Source organism: Danio rerio, chromosome 1 (genome assembly GCF_049306965.1).
Source record: "Danio rerio strain Tuebingen ecotype United States chromosome 1, GRCz12tu, whole genome shotgun sequence".
NCBI classification, from domain to species: domain Eukaryota; kingdom Metazoa; phylum Chordata; class Actinopteri; order Cypriniformes; family Danionidae; genus Danio; species Danio rerio.
The window spans coordinates 48,870,866-48,890,629 of NC_133176.1; the positions used below are offsets into that span (position 1 = coordinate 48,870,866).

The 19,764-nt window shown below is 36.7% G+C and overlaps 1 protein-coding gene across 5 annotated transcripts in view; it reads right to left on the reverse strand.

Moving 5' to 3' along the window:
- The window catches only part of atf7ip (activating transcription factor 7 interacting protein), a 46,437-nt gene that overhangs the window by 18,370 nt on the left and 8,303 nt on the right, over window positions 1-19,764 (reverse strand). The window contains exon 1 of one of the 5 annotated variants that reach the window (XM_021475024.3): window positions 10,651-10,688. The exons of the other annotated variants lie outside the window; for them this stretch is intronic. The gene's annotated coding sequence lies outside the window, so the exon portion shown is untranslated. Of the gene's footprint in view, window positions 1-10,650; window positions 10,689-19,764 lie in introns of those variants that run through there. 5 annotated transcript variants of the gene reach the window in all.

The following is a 19,764-nucleotide window of genomic DNA, read 5'->3' on the forward strand; positions in this document are numbered from 1 at the left end:
CTACAGCAGGAGAAATCACAGTCTGAAGTCAATGACAAAGTCCAAAGTCCTGCGAAATAATGCAGATACTATAAATAGACTGAAAAATCTTCTATTGTTCTCACCAAGATGCGTGGAAATGTGGTAATCTAATCAGTGACAAATTGTGCCGCTTTTTAAAAATGAATCAGACATTTTTGTTTCAACTTGAGTTACTGGGTTGAATCAGTCTTATGACTTACTCAAACTAACATGTGACTGATTTAGTCATGTCCAACTCAAAATTAAGAGGAGAATGACGATATTCGCAAATAACTTTCATGACATACATAAGCAAGTTACTGGTACAGGGATGTCCGTACTAGTTAAGTTAGTGGTTACTGGAACAGATGTACTACCTCCCTGCCTAGTATAATACACTAGCTAGGTAATTACAATTTAAATACAATTAAAAATGTAATACCCTTATTTTGTAATGTAAAACATAAATATCCTGACAGTGGACTAAATAAATTCTAATTAACATACCACATTTACACTATTTTGACAAATGTGCAGAAATTTAAATTGAAAAAAAAGAGCTCCCCAATCCTAAGACAGAAGACACCAAAGCGGATAAGTAATGTGCAGAGGAAGATGCCATTTTGTAACTTACATGGCAGCACAAACATTAAGTTAAACCATTACAAATATAAAATGCATTATGTAATGGAGAGTGGTTAGTGAAATGGGTACAAACACTCTAAATAATCCTTAAAACTAATCATTCAACAGCATCCTCTGGGAAAAAAAAACGACTTCCCCCTTGTTATGCTACTGTGCGCACAACCAGCTAATCACAGACATGACCGGCAGGAACTGGCTGAAACCAGTTTAGACTGGCTTAGCTGTGGGCTGTACGTCATTGGCACATGACAGATAACTCTGACTTTCTAAATTGGGAGGTTTCTATTAACATTCACACAAACTAACTAATGGGGCAAGCTACTAGAAGATGTAATTTTATAAAAGAATTGATCTAAATGACCTAGTTTTACGCAATAGTATTGCCTTTGAATCAACAACAACTTAACTATAACAAGTGTATGAAATAACAACACACATCTAACGGCTGAAATCCTTCTAGACACAAGTAGCCAAATGCGGCAGAGCAGCAGTAAACCCTGCACACACTCCAGCTAGCACTGAGAGCCAGACTTACAGCGAGGTCTCTTTAAGAGCTCCTCCCCCGCTCTGCCATTTTATACAAGCAGGCACTGCAGTACCACAAAATGGCCACCAGCTTGGCTTCTGGCAATCCAACAAAAATAAATAAATAAACACGCAGGTGCACAAATCATGTAAATTAAACAGGAAGAAATGACTAAATTAAAATAAAGTGGCTCAATTTCATGCTTGTCTGATGTAGTGCCTAGCTTGTGTGCAGCATGTTTCTTCATGCCTAACTCCTCTGGTTCTTTTGCACCAAGATACGTTCAGCGATTTGTCCACACAGGAGCTGTCGTGCCATTTAATCAGTGTTGTACAACTACTACCACATAAGTGAAAGTGTGAGTGTGTTCAGGTATTTAAACCTCATTATCCCAACAAGTGATTCCATAAAACAGAGGTGGTCTTTTGTCTTGATCGCTTCTATTCACTTATCATAAGTTATGATACTGACCTACCTGACTAATCTTCATTCTTCTGACTTTGTCTCATTGTTGTGCATTGTGCACTCCATAATCCATACAGGCGTTCCTGATTTTTGATGCCTGCTCAAAGACTGACAGTTATGGAGTAGCATTAATGTCTCTGGGCATTAACTGCTCTGTCTTTTAAATGCAAGTCTTGCAGCATAAGAAATATTGTTTACTGCAAAAACAATAGCATGTCCTATCATATTGTTTATTCCGCAAGTGATATGTTGCATTAAAACGTAATAACTTTCATTATAATCAGTAAAGCCACCCGTATTAGGAGCACATGATGCCTATTTAATGTTTTTAATCTAAGCCTAGCTAATCCAGCCACATTTTCCTCTGTCTGTCTGATATTAACTTATTTTATTCTTCATTCATTCATTCATTCATTCATTTTCCTTCGGCTTAAGCTGCGATCACACTGGACTTATCTCCCCATAGATTTTCATTCATTCGCACACGAATGCGTCAAAAGTTTTGCAGTTTGCTGCATTGTAAAGTTCAAGTTCGGTCAACTCTAACCTGGAAAACTGCATCACTTGACTACGTGAGACCAATCGAAGATCAAAACATGACCTCTCTGGACAGAAATGTAAAATTTGGACCAATCGCTTACTTTTTTAAGTGTCTAATTATCTTGTTTAATCTCGCCCCTTTTCGTAGTGCCGTCCTGTTGGATGGTGGAGGGGTGTCGTGGACGAAGGACAAAAGTGAAGAGCGGGGAGGTTGGCGGACGAAAGTGAAGAGTGAAGAGGGTTAAGGAGTCGCAGAAGAAAGTGAAAGTGTACAGCGGACGGGAAGAGGACAGTTGAGGAGAGGGATCGGAGAAATAAGGTGCCAGATCAGATTTCAAAGGTGCCAGATCCGGAATGTTCCCGCACAAATTAAGCCCTGGCTTTACTACAGAATTTCGCAAGCTCAAACTCTAGTATGACCGCAGCTTAAATCCCTTTATTCATCAGAGATCGCCACGGCGGAATGAACCGCCAACTTATTCAGCATACGTTTTACACAGCGGCTGCCTTTCCAGCTGCTACCCAGTAGTTGGAAAATGTATTTTTTAATTAATATGAATTAAATTTTATATTTAATCAACTTTTGATCACTTTTTAAAAGCCGACTGGGTTGATATTTCTGAAATGTAGTTTGTTCTGGTCTGTCCTTTTCTCATAGCGAAAAGTTTTTATTAATTCTAGTAACACTGTCATATAATATATTAAAACTTTGTTGTGGCACATATTTGTTTTCTATTTCATTATCATATTACTTTAAACAAATGTCATTTAAGGCTTACAGCTGATAATTAGCTGGTTAATACTTGACGAACATGATGTGATGTGTAGTTTTACCACTTCATAGTAGCCTAGTAGATAAACTGAAACATTAGGGTAATCATTCCCAGTCAGACCTTTGTGTAGACTGGAACTAGTCTTGTCTCTAAACAGGCACACAACAGAACTTGTAAATTACCAGCAGGTGTGTATTGAATGAGGGTTGAACCTAACCACTCCTGAAAAAAGTGTCCCATAGCAAGATTAAGAACATCTGAAACACATGTCTGGCTTACCAACTAATAACAAAAGCAATCAACTGATTTTAGTGCAGGTCAGCAATAGCTTCTATGCAAAAGTTAAACTTGTAATCACTTCGTTAAAATTACACATAGTTAATTTAATTCACTTTGAATAGTTAAAATTATACTGCCATAGAAGAAAAACCAAACAAGTAAACAAATACAGGAAGAGAGATGTGATCTCACACTGCAATCCTCAAATGCAGGCCACCTTCTGCTTGGAGGAGAAATTTGCAAGCGTGACTAGCCTTTGTGCGATTAAAAGCAAAGCACTAAAACTGAGCAGATGTGGGGGAGGGGCAGGGCTTGGGCTGTACCATAAATATTTTAGAGGTTACTATTTAATTTAATTGCTATCAATACACTTATCCGTTGATAAATAAAAAAAGTGGTACTATGTATATACATATCTGTGATACAGATTTATTTACTTAACTAAAACTCTTTCAGGTTTACCAATTTTCTTGCTAAACTTCTTTAACCTTTGAGGTAAATTGCTGTAAAAAAATTAATTTGTTCAAACAACTCAATTCTTTTACAATATTAGGTCTTATCAACCTTGCTAGAGCAGTCACACTGCAGTTGTAGCTCCACCCTCTAGCTACTAAGTGACTGAACTGAGCAGACAATGGAAAAATACTGGAGAGATTGGACCATACCATTATATGGACTGAAAGGGGGAGAACTTGATTGTTGCAACTGCCTCAAATACAGACATCAACTAACATATTTTCCAGAAAACAAGTAGCATCTGTGTATAAGCCACAATGGAGCAAAACTGTGAGGGGAAAAAAAACAACAACACACAAATAAGCTGCATCAGTGTATATGTCTAATCTGATTTTGACTATTTTTAAAAATATATTTATTTTATTATCAAAATAACAATAATGGAGTTATGAATTCCAAGCCACTCGGGTACTCATAGCGTCCCAAGTGTGATTCCCAGCTTGAGGTCCTATGCCGTTCCTTCCCCTCTCTCTGCTTCCAAGCTTTCCTGTCTGTCTTTCACTATCCTATCTCAATAAAAGGTGAAACCTGATGATTTCCCCCTAGAATTAAATAGTCTATTTTTACCTTATTTGGGAGGGTCATGATATCATCAATTGGGTAGGCTAAATTGTCTGTAGTGTATGTGTGTGAATAAGTGTCTATGGATGTTTCCCATTGATGGATTGCAGCTGGAAGGGCATTTGCTGCATAAAACATATGCTGAATAAGTTGGCGGTTCATTCTGCTGTGGCGGCCCCTAACGTATAAGTGGACTAAGCCGAAGGAAAATGAATGATTGAATGAATGAATAAACATGCATATTTTTTCAAATCGTGTCAAATGATAATCATTTCAACGTAAGTGGCGGATTTTTATTTCCACTTGAGACAATATGTTTCTCCATAGCAGGCTAAGTGGAGGTGCACTATTATTTTTTTTTTCACTTATTTAAGTAAGTATCCTAAACAAAATTGTCCCCAAAACAGAAATATCTCATTATGACACTTGCGTTACTAATGCAACAACTGCCGCATTGGTATTACATTTCAAAGAGCTCAGTTATCAGCGGCACTATGGAAAATGAAACTGTATCCATGGTGACTAGCCCGGACTGGCACAGAAAAGAAAGCAAAGAGAACCATTCTGCCTGATAATGGAAAACAGTTGAGCGGCTCCTGAGTTATGCAATGAAATATAGATCATATTATAAATGACAAAATGGACTGGCATTCATGTATCTATAGTTGAATTTTGTAGATTTAAATACTGTTGATTGGTCTACACAAATGGTCCAGCGCAGTCTTTGCACACTCGTATACACTTTACTGTGGCTGACGCTGATCCTGATGTGCACCTATCAAAGAATGTAACTACATGTTGCAAAAATGTGTAGTCAAGCTCTGTGATTGGTGGGCTTGGTAGAGTTGACAAGTATGGGCAGTGCCAAGAGTCGCAGAAGGGAGCTCAATGGAGGAAGTGTTTAACAAGTGTCGAGTCTCGTGGAGGAGCTCAGATGGAGACATTTGTTTTGTGTTTAACTTATGATTAAAGTTATTACAACTCCGCTGGTTCCCGCCTCTAAATGAGTGAGTTTGAACTACTTGTACAGTAAGGTAGCATTACAGGTATTTCTAGTGTAAACAAAACACCAGCAACACAAACAGAACGCAGAAGTATAAATCCATGGCTGATTGCAAGACATCTTCTATAAGTTATGGCAATCATGCGATTTTAAGGAAGTATAATTCAGCCTTTAGCAAGGTAGGCAAGTTTAGCAACTGGGAGGTAACTGTAGTGTGGACACACCAATCTGGCAATGTGCTGTTAAATAACCCAACTGTAATGCTGTGTTCACACCAAACGCGGCATGCGCAAATAAAATCGTGCTATTTGCACGTAAATGACGAGTGAGTTTACTCTGTTCATTCGCGTGTCAAATTCGATTCATTTGCGCGTTAAATACGCTTCACAATAGACACAGATTTACATCATGTGCAGGGCTTCTGTCCACCCGGTGACTTGGCTAGTTGGTCTAGTAGTTAACATGGTTTTTATTGAGAGATTTATTGAGTGATTTATGTGCTTTAGGAAGGCTGAAAAACAGCTTAGATTTGTTCAGTGCCTCTGTCTTAAGTCCACTAGATCATTTCAAAGGTGCATCTAGCTCTGTGAGTTCATCAACTCCTCCAGAAACTATACCTGAATGATAGAAGCTTTCATGGGTGCTTCCAACTGAGCCAAGCGCAGTTTGATGAGCTATTCTCTCATGTCAGCAGGAGGATTTCCCCTCGGAACACTAACAACAGGTGCTACGTCATAATCATGCCCATACTAGAGCAAGCTTATAGGTTAACCCGATTGTTAACGCAGCACAAATATCTGCTAAAGTTGCGATTTTCCAACTCGAGCGAATTGCAATCCATGTTGCGACATTCATGCCGCCTCATTCACACGAATAGCACTGCAGGATGTCTTTTCACGTCTTTGTATTGACATAACATGCAAATCCTTTGCGTGTGACACTTCATCCGCATCTGGTGCAATGTCGTTTTTCCTTCAACTCAGGCCAACGGTCTTTATGTTTACTAATTTCTTTTAAGTATAGTTACATTTTTTGCCAGTCCCTAACTAATTTTTCACTTTCACAAAATTTGCATTCTGCTGCACGATTGGAGTTTTGCTTTGCATACTGTAAAACAGTCGATTTAAAGGAAAGGGTGTAACTTTGCTTGCTTCTTTTTGACTTAATTTTAGTATTATGATGCGGAGGTTGCAAAGTCAGATTAGCAATGTTATAACTTATTTTGTTTTGTGTGCAGTAGTTTAAATACTCATTTTTATGTGCTTGATGTTACGTTTACAAGTCTCTTCGGAATAAAAGTCGCACAATGTTTAATATGACTTGCTACATCCATATGAGGTCCCCTCACTCAAACATCCAACACTTCCATGCTATCACCATGTACTCCAGTTATTCTCCCAACTTTAATGAATACAAAATACATTTAATTGTGGAAATTACCACAAATGCAGCAGTTACCAAGCTTTTTTTGAGAGGACTATAGTCGCCTTGCCTTAGAGAACACACTAAAGACTGCAGAACCAGTAGGAGGGGAACTAAACTTAAACATTTGCACTTTAAAACATACTGATTCTACCACAGTAAACAAAAGTAACATTATTGTATTCTGCAAAACCAGACTAAAAGAATAAAATGCCCCCAGAAACCAGAACAGCCTACAAGACCTTGCTCTAATTGAAGAATCGGCAAGCACTCAAAGCATGAGAAACAGATATTTGTACTTAAATATGAGTGTTGGTAAAACTCATGGAAGTGAGTTCACTCCCCATCCCCCAATACTGCAGAATGCAAGCAGTCAAAACGGGTAGAAAGGGCAGACATGGATCATACTATCATTTAAAAAGGGGTGTGGAGATATTCAGCTTCATTTTGAAGCAAAATAAAGCATGACAGTTCCTACCATTTGGGCTTATAGACCCCTAGAATATCATACTGTATATATTAAATATTTTATAACTTAAATAACTCAAATAGAAGGTCAGACGATGCAAAAAAGACAGGAATGATTAATTTGATATTTTTATATTTGATATTCCTAATTTCTAGCTCACTAGCAATACAACACTGCATGAAACATTCAGCGGACATCGCATTCAGCAGCTGGATGTTTTTGGCTGCCTCTCTAAATAAATGCCCACATGTATGTTTTACCCTGCACTAACAGGTATAGCCTACCCTACACTATCATTAGGAAGCTAATTAAAAGCACAATCTGCAGTGGTATAGCAATGAAATCATTTAGCCTAGCTGTGACCTTGCACAATAAACTGAATCGAAAAAAGAAATATGCATATACACTCCTCATTTTACATTCTGAGACAGCATGGCCAAAACATTTCTGATCAAAAAACTACTACAAAAGGTAACCGCAGATATTTTTTTAGGTCAATGTTTTTAATAAAGCTGTTGTTTAAAAAAGTAATTATCAATTATTTATTGTTCTCCAATCATCTAAACGAGTTTTAAATAATTTAATCCCTTATTCTTATGTACAATTTGGCAGTACATTTGGCAGTATTATATAAAATACCCCCCAACCTGTTCTGACAGAGATCGACAATGACTAAGTAGAAACAGACGCTTGAAGGTGGAATATACCATTTCCAAATTTAGGGGAGCTGTAACATTAGGAGCTAATTTAAGATCCAAGATGTATTAAATCCAAGTTGTGTTGAAACAGAGAACATTGTTAGTTAAATACTTAGAAATAATCTTAATAAGTCTTAGACTTCAAATCCCCTAATGCAACAACAGTTTTCATGAAACAGCTATCACTTTCCATGCTCAGCCAGCTACACACAGATACAACCGGCAAAAACTGGCTCAAACCAGTTGAGACTAGTTACGTTATAGGTTGTCATAGAGATCTCATGAATCAGTTTCAATTTGGATGTTTCTGGTAAAGGATAAAAACATTTTATTTGCTAGATTAAACTTTTAATATAATTAAATTATATTAAAATATAAAATATAATATTATTATTAAATATAATTGTTATTATTACAATTTTAACCTGAACACTTGTTTTTAAAAGGAGCAATTGTTATTATTTTCAAAATCCACAAAATAGGTATATTAATATAGATCACACAGTAGATCCTACAATCCCTAATGACTAGAACCAAACACGGCACAACAGCAGTGAAGCATGCACACTGCAGCTACCACTGAGAGCCAGATTTCAGCAAGGTCTTTTTAAAATCCCTTCCCCCATTCTGCCATTTCATGCTCTGCACTGCAATGACACAAAATGGCCACCAGCCCGCCTGTGGGCAAGATAAACTATTGCAACTGAGGTATTTTTGGAAACTAAATTGTATTATATTATTATGCTAGTTCATTCATTATCTTTAAATCACGCTCATCTTTGGGTGCTTTTTTATTTTCAGAATTGTTATCTTTAAATACGGTTTCATTATTATTAATGTTACAAAAGACAGGGCGGTGTGTTTAATCTGGTTCATTCCACAGCCTAATCTGATGTTGTTGTTTTCTTTACCCGCTGAAGAAACTGCTTACTGTTGTTGCTGAAATCTTACTCACTAATTATGAAAGTCGCATAACAGATTTAACAACTGCAAATTTTATTTAACGTGAAGTTTACTGAAATTAAGATAGAAGTCCGAATATACACAGTCATAAATGACAAAATTAAGTTTACATTTACATTATCTAATTGTAACCAACATGACCTCCAAATGAGGAAGGCATCAATCGATCAAGCTAAAGTTACTACTTTTGTTAAAAAACTATACGCTAGTGTAAGCGGAGTTAAGCGAAGAGGGTTTTATGTAGTTAATTCAGCATATCTGCAAGTTTCCAAGAGATACATTTAAGAGGTTTTAAGGCTACGTTAGCACCACAAAGAAATAGATCTCAGACCAATTTTATAGTACCAAATTTGCAAAAAAAAATGTTTATATAATCCTTTCTGATTTAGTTTCATTTTGTTCTGGTAAATAATTTGCGGACAACTTTGACAGATCTTTTCGCTTTAAACAATTATAATTGATGTCTAGCAGAAATTCTTTACTTAGTCTGCACACATTTTAAATCTTGAAGAAAAACGTTTAATATGGTTTAAGTTACATTTTAAGCTGTTTAAGCTGATTGTTTTATGAATTAAGCAGAGGTCGAGCTCATGCACTTTCTGTCTAGATTTGATAACGCATAACAACTATTTCGTAATCATCATGACATGAACCAATGGTAAACTTAAAGTGCGAGTTAAGTTTTCCAGAAATTTTATATTGGGGCCTTATGCTGCAGTTTTCCGACTTGGAAATAACGTCTAGAATACCACTAGAAAGTGGACGTCCAACCCCTGCTCTCAGGGCAGATTAAAGAGCCCTGACTATAGTGAGACGCATCATTTGACATCACTTCACAGAAGGTTGCTACATTTGCTTCAGCAAGATTAGCATGTATATGTGCTGAAAATGCGAATGTTATGCGTGATTGACTGGAACGCATTGAGCTCGGAAGTGGGACATTTCGCTGCTGAAAATCCCACCTCCAACTGTGTCTGGAATGCAGCTTTAATGTAAATGCCAACAATTGTGATCAGCTAAAATCTTCGCGAAAGAAGTGATCAACTAAATCGGCACAGAAGCAGCAAAAGATGGCGCCATGCTCTTTATTTGTTGTAATAGTTGGCCCTGATCTTTCGATAAAAGAGACTAAACCCTGCTACATACCCTCAAATTAATAAATTAAAAGATTGGCTAAACAAAAGAGTAATCACATATTAACATGATCAGGCTCTTGGATAGTAAAAACACATTTGCCTAAAAAATTGAGATCCACTGAAAGGGCATGCAAAGATTTAACAACCTGCAATACGACATTTGAAGACCTAGTCGCCACTTTCGTTTTCCACTTTCATTGAGCACCTCAACCATTCTCTATTCATCTGTTTCCCAAGAAAATTACATATCTTTTGGAGTCTGGACAAACAAATTAACACCATATTCTAATACTGCAATATGGGCTACTCTAAACCCGGTTGAACTGCAAAGAAACTTTACCAGGTGTATCACAATGGCTTAAAGGTCTGGTTCTTCAAGATAAGAACCATTATCTAAGTGTTAGGCCTAAAATTTTCTTGAAGCAAATTGTCTAAGAACATGACTGAAAATGCCCAAACCGCACTAAATCTTCCAAAATAAACAGTTTAAAGACCAGTAAAGATTACACACAAGGGATCACATTTTCAATAAAAGTAGCAATTTGTCGCTATCGATAACAAATGTACCAATCCTTGACTCCAAAAATCCAAATCAATTAGAACTAGAATCTAATGATATCAAAGACTCAACATCAAAAAAGAAAAGGACCTTACACCGCAATCTTCAAATGCAGGCCACTTTCTTCTTGGAGGCAGAACTGGTAAGCCTGCTCTAGCTTTAAATCAAAACGCTAGCACAAAACAATTGAGCAAGCTGGGGGAGGGGCCTGGGTAGAATAGTACCATTAATTTTGCAGGGGTGTTACAAAAATGTCAACAAGACACTTCTATAGTTAAAAATGAAAAAAGCATCACCATCTACATAATTATACACAATTGCAGGAAACAAAATTACTTCTTTATTTGATATGCCCTAATTAAAATGTTTCCATCAAAACATTAACTTGGAGATCATCCTCAGAGTCTCTGAAAACCAATATGGAGAACTGTTCAAAAATAGCGCATTTGGTTTACGCAAAATGTCAAACTGGGTTAAATTAGATCTGGAGCACAGTAACACTGCAGTGTAGCTCCACCCTCTTGCTGCCAAGTCAAACAGCAGAGCAAACAATGGAAAATTACTGGAGAGTACGGAGCATACCATTAGAAGCACTGAGAGGGGGAGACACTCTAACTTGTATCGGCAAAAGAAGCCAGGTGGAGTAAACAGCGCTCGGCAGGTATAATTGATTGGTAAAAACAGTATCTTCTGCCTGTAGTTCCAGCAGACAAGACTGTAACTGATTAACAGCCAAGAAACAACATGACTGAGATAGAGATTTTAAATGATATTTTATCTGTTTGTTGATCATGTAATTTGAAACGAATGCATGATAACAGGTGAAGAGAAATAATATAATGTACCGTCAGAAATTGAATTAAAAAATGAAAATGGGAACGCAAGTGTGGACAGATTAGTCATAATTTTGCAGATATGTTTTGTTTACTTTCACTCTAAGACATAGCGTAAAGACAGCAGAAAGGCTAAGCAGCAGGAATCTGATATCTTTTTCCTCACAAGTCAGAATGTGAGAGAAAAGACACCTCTACTAGCTAGAATGTGCCTAGCTATTAAAGTATGTTAATTATTCAAACAAATGAGAAAAAGGCTTAGACTAATAAATCTTGGTAACAGGTTTAGTGGCAATATCGAAGCAGAATATTGCTGCATGCAGTTAAGGTGCGTATTAAAAACTGGGCTGAGGACACCAAGGTGCATATTGAACACATAAAAATACCCTGGCACCTAAAAATTGCATGAACTAATGCTAAAAAAACAGGTACATAAATAAGTACATAAATAATGTAAGAATAACGCCAGGAATTGCAGGGATGGGGGGTCATTATTTTACAATTCCAGTTGGTGTCTCCGCTGGCATAAAAATGATTTGTCACTTACCCTATGGGATAAAATAAGACTCATGTTGTCAGATTCGGTGCTCCGATTTGACATTTCACACTGAAAGTTTTACAATTAAAACAAAAACCAGAATTAACACCACTTTTTGGGCTTGGAAACGCTTCTCAAAAGCAGTGTTAGCACCACTTTTGTGGTGGTAAAATGTTACATGCTTACCAACCTCGAGCCAATCACATGCCTCATATTTATGCGCTTTTGACAACCATGAAACAGTGTTTTTTGTTTATTCAGTTTGATGGAGAAAAAGTACTACAGTAACAAATAGTGACTAAATAGTGACACGTGACCTAACCCCAACCCCAACCCTAACCCTATTGAGTAAAATCTATGACAAACAACCTGTAAGGAAAGAAGGGCCTTTCAATTTAACAATTAATATTAGATTACACATTATTAGTGCCATTATTTTTACGATACAGTTACACAACCAATGACACTGAGATGCAAATAAGCATATTAACATTGGATAAATTATGAGAATTGTGACAAAGGAAGCAGGATAACACAGGATTCTGTTTAGTGGGGGATTAGAATGACCCAGGCACAGCAAATGTGAACAAAACCTTCAAATATCTGTGTTAGTGTGTAAAGGTTTCACACAAACAACATAAATCCACACAGACACAGATGTGTACGCAGAGGCACAGATAAACAAGCTGAATTATCTACTATTCCAAGTTTTTTTTTGGATGCATCAGTTTGGATGAGATATTCAATCAAAATACTTCCAGTATGACTGAAAAGATGGATCTACAGATGACGTTGCATAATTTCTGTAGCTTAACTAGCATAGCATGGCCCTAACTATTTAAAGGTCACAGGCAATGAATGCATTCAAAATACTCAGATGAGCACTGAGAAGGACCCGAGAACCAACAGTACGACACTCAAGTACTTTGTACTATCTCTCTACCATAAATTATTATTATTTTATTTAAAAAAAAGGGCTTAATTGGGTCAGCAACTAAAGCAGAACTATCACAACAGAAAAGACATGGACAAGGTCTAAATCCTGGGTCTAAAGACAGGTCTAAATCCTGTTTTAATTCTACAATACCACAAACATAAACATACTCATTTTATAACAAGTATGTATGGGCATTTATTTAATTAAGGAAGCCAGGAGAAGTCAATTATGAGCTAGCACAAACTATATAAGTGTGGGGGAGGGAAGCCAAATACCGATACATTATTATTGTAAATTAACCGATAAATTAATTACTACAGAACCAAATAGTCGTTAATAAAACACTGGCCAAAGTATAACAAAGGCTGTATCAGATTACAGTCTTGCAGTAGTTCATCTCTGTATCATTATTTATATTTTTGTCAACGCTATTTGAGTAAAGCAAATTAATTAATTGTTGCATCATTGCCAAATTATGGGAATCCCATGTCTCTATGTCCAAAGAATATGTTAAGAGGCGAAAATAAAAAACCAACATGCATATAATGATAAGTTGCCTATATAATTCTATATGGCCTTTGTGGAATCTCCAGTGTGTATCTGTTGTTATTTTATTGAATATTCTTGTAACATGACACGCAAATCTATCATCTATTCTGTAGTCTATCTTGTTAGTCCTAAGGTATTGAGTATCATACTGGATCTAATATTTGGTGTTGCGCCCATTACTACACTGTAAAAAATGCTGGGTTCCACACAATTGCTTAATGTTGTCCCAACAAAAATAGAATAAGACAAAACTTACTTGTTTTTGCAAATTTAGCTTGATTCAACATAAAACTATTACGTTATGCCCAAAAAATCTCAAGAATTTTGTTGATTTAGCTCATTTTAAATAAGTAGTACATTCATTGACACATAAAAAAGTTCTTTATCAAATGGATCTTAAGAAATGTAGTTTACCCGAGAAGAAATTTAACATCAATTACTCACTCTCTTGCAACGCAATAAGTAAATGATGACAAATCTTTCATTTAAATTCCTAATTGTGACATCAATCTGTTGCCACCCTAAAGCTAAATTAATAATGATTTACACACTGATTTTGCGTGTTGCATTTACTCGATCAAATACTACAAATATCATGCGATCACTTAACATAGATGTTAGTTTACAATAGAATATTCAAGATTAAAAAGTATATCATGTGCTTTTTATATAGAACCAAGATAACAACCTGTTTTGGTTTACAGAGGCATAAACAACAATTGTACAATTGTCCCCCACCAACTTTTAGACCTTTTAAACGTTAGACTGACGTAAAAATGTAAAAATGACAACTCTGAATATATTTTAACTAATTTAACAGACATCTTCTTCGTTGGGATTTTGTTGCTTATTCGCAGCATTAAGAATCACTAAATCACCTAGAAAGCAAAATGGCTGTATATTTTAAAAAGTTTACACTTAGTAAAACCATATCAATACAACACAAATAACTAATGACCTCAAAACCTTGTTGTTTATAGTGGCGTTGTGCATTCAGGAAGTAAAACTGTGTTGCTGCAACCGGTTTCAGCCAGTTCTGCCCTATTCTTTACACTCAGGATATGAGTAGCTCTCTTTCTGCATCCTTTCCTATTCCAATTTTTGTCTGGATTCTTACGGAATCATTATGAAATATTAAAAATATTAATGACCAAAATGTAAACTAAAGCCCTATTCGAACTAATTATTAATACTTGGCGAAAGCATTAAAAAATGTGAAAATTTGTTTCATTATTTCTCAGTGCACATTGAGTGTGTATAGTTTGAGTCATGCACAGACAAAAATACGATAATGGTCTAGGACTAATAGCTAGCGATATGAAACCTCTGTTCACAGTGCCACTGTTTAATCAGGAAGTATAGCTGTGCTGCCACAACCGGTTTCAGCCAGTTCTGTCCTATTTTCTTCACTCAGAACACAACATGCTCTCTCTTTTCAATTTTTGAGTTTGATTTGCTAAGATTGTACCATTTCAGAAGAAGCACATTTTCTAAAGAGATTTAGGTCTGTACTTTCAAGTCATTCCACCATTTATGAAATAGACACAAAAAAACTAAGAAAGAACCAGTTTCAATGTATTCTGTATTTTTTATTTAAAGTACAGCACAAATGGAACATGTGATATAACAGCACTGATTAACAGAGCTTAAAGGGAAAGGAGAATTCAACCATGTACTCATGGAACCACGGGTTAAACACTGTGCTTGTCACTGCACAGCTAGCATCTGTAATTGCATTTCAATAAAGTACACTCAGATCTGATGTCTATGAGCAGACTATTTGTCTACGACTTTCACGTGGCATTCAAGTTAAAACAAACGAGTAAATACATAGCACAAAATCGTAGCTACTCTGGGATTCAACACACAAGGAGCCATTCCCTTCCCCCACAGTGAACTGCAACGTGTGAGTGGAAAAGTACTGACAGAAAGGACTGTGCCATTTAAGAGATCTTTAGGGGTGAAACACAATGTTTCGTATTTTTATGATTAACTTAATGAGCACATTTTTCAACTGACATAAAATATATACATATATATTGCTTTTCAATTAAAAGTCGAATGTAACTATTACAGCTGTGGAATAGGGTGACAATGAGGGAAAGAATTACAATGCAGTCATAGCTACTTGGTAGCACGAAACATCCAGAAAACATGCTTTAGGTAGTGAAAATCATGTAGGACTATCTATCATTAAATTAGTCTTGTTGTTTCATAGAAGATCTGAAGAGGTACATTTTCAATAGAGATCTAAGTCTGTGCTTTCAAATCATTCAGATATTAATAATATAAACGAATAAAATGAAAAAAAAAATAGAATAGTTCAATGTATTTTTAAATTTGTGTGAACAGACTGTTTGTCTATGGCCTTCAAGTGACATACAAGTAAAACATACTGGGAAATATATAGCACAAAATTGAAGCTACTCTGGGAGTCAGTCATTCCCCTCCCCCACAGTGAACTGCAATGTGTGAGTGGAAAAGTACTGACAGAAAGGGCCGTACCATTTAAGAGATCTTCAGGGGTGGAACAAATTTATTTAGTAATTTTATGATTAATTAAGAGCTCACTTTTCGTCTTACAAAAATAAAAATGCTATATTTTGTTACAATTATAAGTTGAATGCAACTATTACAGCTGTGGAATAGGTTGACAGACAAGAGAACTAGGATATTTCAGCCATAGCTTTTGGGGGCACGTGATGTCCATGAAACATCCTATACGCACTGACAATTAAGTATGACACGCTATACATAACTTAGTCTTGTTGTTTGATAGTAGATCTCAAGAGACACATTTTCTGTAGAGATTTAAGTTTGTGCTTTAAAGTCAGACCATTATTTGTAATATAAGCACATAAATTAAACAAATAACACACTTCAATGTATTTTCGCTTTTTATATAGAGTACAGACCAAGCAGAATATGTGAAATAACATCACTGATTAACAGAGCTTAAAAGGGAAGGGGGGCTCAACCCTATACTCATGGAATCACACGTTAAACACTGTAGCTATGCCACTGCAAAGCGAGCATCTGTAATTGCAGTTTAATAAAGTACACTCAGACCTGGTGTCTGTGAGCAGACTATTTGTCAATGACCTTCATACAACAATACAAGTAAAACATACAGGATATATATAGAACAAAATCGTAGCTACTCTGGGATTCAACACAAGCACGGCCATTCTCCTCCCCCACAATGAACTGCAACGTGTGAGTGGAAAAGTACTGACAGAAAGGGCTGTACCATTTATGAGATCTTTAGGGGTGGAACACAATTTTTTTGGTAATTGTATAACTCATTAAAAGAGCACATGTCGCCTCTGACAGAGAAAATAAAAATACTATATTGCCTTACAGCTATAAGTTGAATGCAACAATTACAGCTGTGAAAAAAGGTAAATAGGCAAGTGAAGTAGGACAATTCAACCATGGCTATTGGAGACACAATCATTCTATAGGCACTGAAAGTCAAGCATGACAAGCTGTCCATAAAGGCTTGTTTATCGTCAGCGTTTTTCGAGATCTTTTTCCAGATTCAAACCCAAGTGATTTTAGCTGACATCGAACAGAAGAGTGTGCAAAACCACTCCTTGACGTTAGATGGCGCTACACAGCTTCTGACACCCACTTGTAACACAGAAGAAGAAGACAGAAAGTTGACATGCTTGTTATTAAACTTACTGGCAATTCGAACAAGCATGGATGGTTTAAGTAGCAGCTCGTGTTCTAGCGATAAAGAAATGATTATTGTTTACCAGTGCAATAAGCAGCTCCACGTTCATATCGCCTCTAGACATCTTCTTCAACGTGATCTCACATTGACAGTTTAGCACTTGAGCGCCTCCAAGTGCTGTTTACTGCAACTTCAGCAGCTCCGTGCACGTGAACAAAGAGCCAATGTGATTGGTGGAGAAGGTTTTGACAGCATTTCAAAACAAAAAAACGCGCATGAGGCGTTTCTTAAAAAATGACGCTTTAATGCCAGACGTTTTGCGCGTTGCTGTGCACGATCACATTGGCGCCCTTTATTTAGTCACGAGGCTTTAAACGTCTACGGAAAAGGCAGGCAAGTCCGGTGTGCACAAGCCGTCTTGTTGTTTGATAGTAGATCTCAAGAGGCACAATTTCCATAGAGATTTAAGTTTGTGCTTTCAAGTCAGACCATTATTTGTAATATAAGCACATAAAATGAACAAATAACACATTTCGATGTATTTTCGCTTTTTTTTTTGTAAAGTACAGCACAAGTAGAACCTGTGACATAACAGCACTCATTAATAGAGCTCAAAAGGGACGAGAGAACTCATCCATGTACTCATTGAACCACGAGTTAAACACTGTAGCTATGCCACTGCACAGCTAGCATCTGTAACTGCATTTAAATAAAGTACACTCAGATCTGATGTCTATAAACAGACTATTTGTCTATGACCTTCATATGACAGACAAGCATAACATACGGGGAAATATATAGCACAAAATTGTAGCTACTTTGTGATTCAACACAAGCACAGGCACTACCCTCCCCCACAGTGAACTGCAATGTGTGAGTGGAAAAGTACTGACAGAAAGGGCTGTACCATTGAAGAGATCTTTAGGGGTGGAACACATATATTTTGTAATTTTATGATTAATTAAGAGCACACTTTTCATCTGACATACATAACAATTCTATATTGCTTTACAATTATAAGTTAAATGCAACTATTACAGCTGTGGAATAGGTTGACAGACAAGGGAACTAGGTATACTCGTCCATAGCTTTGGGAGGCACGTGATGTCCACGAAAACTCCTATAGGCACTGACAGTCAAGTATGATATGCTATCCATACCTTAGTCTTGTTGTTTGATAGTATATCAGAAGAGGCACCACACTTTCTATAGAGATTTAAGTTTGTGCTTTCAAGTCAGACCATTATTTCTCATATGAGCACATAAAATGAAGAAATAACACATTTCAATGCATTTTTACTTCTTTATAAAGTGCAGCACAAGTTAAACGTGTGATATAACAGAACTGATTAACAAAGCTCAAAAGGAAAGGGGGGCTCAACCATGTACTCATGGAACCACGGGTTAAACACTGTGCTTGCCACTGCACAGCTAGTGTCTGTAATTTCATTTTATCAAAGTACACTCAGATCTGATGTCTATAAGCAGACTATTTGTCCCACGACCTTCGCTTGACATACAAGTTAAAACAAACGGGGAAAATGCTTAGCACAAAATCGTAGCTACTCTGGGATTCAACACAACAAGCATTCCCCTCCCCCACAATGAACAGCAATGAGTGAGTGGAAAAGTACTGACAGAAAGGGCTGTACCATTTAAGAGTTATTTAGGGGTGTAAGGTTGTAATTTTATGATTAATGAAAATAGCACACTTTTCGTCTGACAAAAATTAAAATATTATGTTGCTTTACAACTATAAATTTAATGCAACTATTACAGTTGTGGAAAAGGTAGACAGGCAAGTAAACCAGGACAATTTAGCCATGGCTATTGGGGGCACAAACATGCTATAGGCACTGAAAATCAAGCATGACAAGTTATCCATAGCCTAGTCTTGTTGTCAGATACTAGATCTCAAGATGCAGTTTCCATAAAGATTCAAAGTACTTTGCACACTGAAGTCCGAATATTCGTTTGCGTCTTCGTATTACTATCCGAAAGATTTGTCGCGTACACAAACCTTTCACACTACGTCTTATAATTCGGAGTCAATTCAAGTTTAATTTGTTCTCCTCTCTTCTCCTAAGGAAAAGAAAGAGGAATATGCTACATACTGTGTTCTTCCAAAACTAGAAGAAGAGCTCAGCTCATTATCAAAGAGCTGCACTTTGTTATCCCCAAATACAAAGTTCATTTCAGGAAATCTGTGGTATTTTGATACATTGCTTGTGATACTTAACACGATTACGTACGTAAACGAATCCAGAACGGAGACTGGCACCTGTAACGTTACAGACATTAAGATGACAGCTGCGTTGACGTATCAGAGCAACGAATCGAAGTGGATCATGAGACGTTTATAATGTTCATAAGTACGTCAAATGTATGGAGACACACAAACGCACGCACACACACACCCCAAGCAGCAGCAGGGGAGAGGTGTGCCAGTCACAGAATCCAGTATATGGGTTCTCAACTCTCCGCCACATTCTGTCTTATATTATGCTCTGTGTTTGTCATAAAGTTATCTTTGACTCAACTAAGTGACAGCATCTTATATTTTGCCTTTCACTTGTACGTTTTCTCTTAACTGTCAAAAGACATCTCAAAGCAATTTTCTTCGGATGTGAAAAACAGAAAAAAATCGAACCCAGTTAGAATTTTCTTATGACG